Consider the following 522-nt stretch of genomic DNA (forward strand, 5'->3'; position numbering starts at 1 on the left):
CATTTTATTACTTGTGCTGTTTCTTAGCAGAAGAGTAAAAAGTGAGAGTCATATCCATATCAAGTCATCCTAATTTTGTCTCTTCTGCATGATTTTATGACAGGAGAAGCATTTAGGCTTTACAATGGAGGCTAACCCTGTACCGTTTTAAAAAATTGAATACACTATACTCAAAAGAATATTCATGCTTAATAAGGTTATTATTTAATTTATAAAAGCTATAAGGGATAATTTTTGGAGAATTAATTTTAACCAAAAAAAGGTACACATGGATTTAATTTGGAGAACTAGCCACTTAAGCTTTTTGTTATTAAAAAGTAAATATAATTCTTCTTTATAAATATGGACTTATCTGAATATGTATGGTTTTGTAAATAAATTTTAAGTATCAACTAGGACAAATAAACAGCATTTTTACATGTGTAATAGAAATTGAGCTATCCTCAGTTATACAGAGGAACATGAGTTTTTAAATTTGAATTTGCCTTCATTTATTCATATATGGTTTTCTTTTTATATAGT

At 27.0% G+C, this 522-nt stretch overlaps 1 protein-coding gene across 1 annotated transcript in view; it reads left to right on the plus strand.

Annotated features, from left to right (window-relative positions):
- The window catches only part of STAG2 (STAG2 cohesin complex component), a 123,926-nt gene that overhangs the window by 55,152 nt on the left and 68,252 nt on the right, over positions 1-522 (plus strand). The window lies entirely within an intron of this gene.

Source organism: Crocuta crocuta, unplaced genomic scaffold (assembly GCF_008692635.1).
Source record: "Crocuta crocuta isolate KB4526 unplaced genomic scaffold, BGI_CrCroc_1.0 scaffold482, whole genome shotgun sequence".
Lineage (NCBI taxonomy): Eukaryota > Metazoa > Chordata > Mammalia > Carnivora > Hyaenidae > Crocuta > Crocuta crocuta.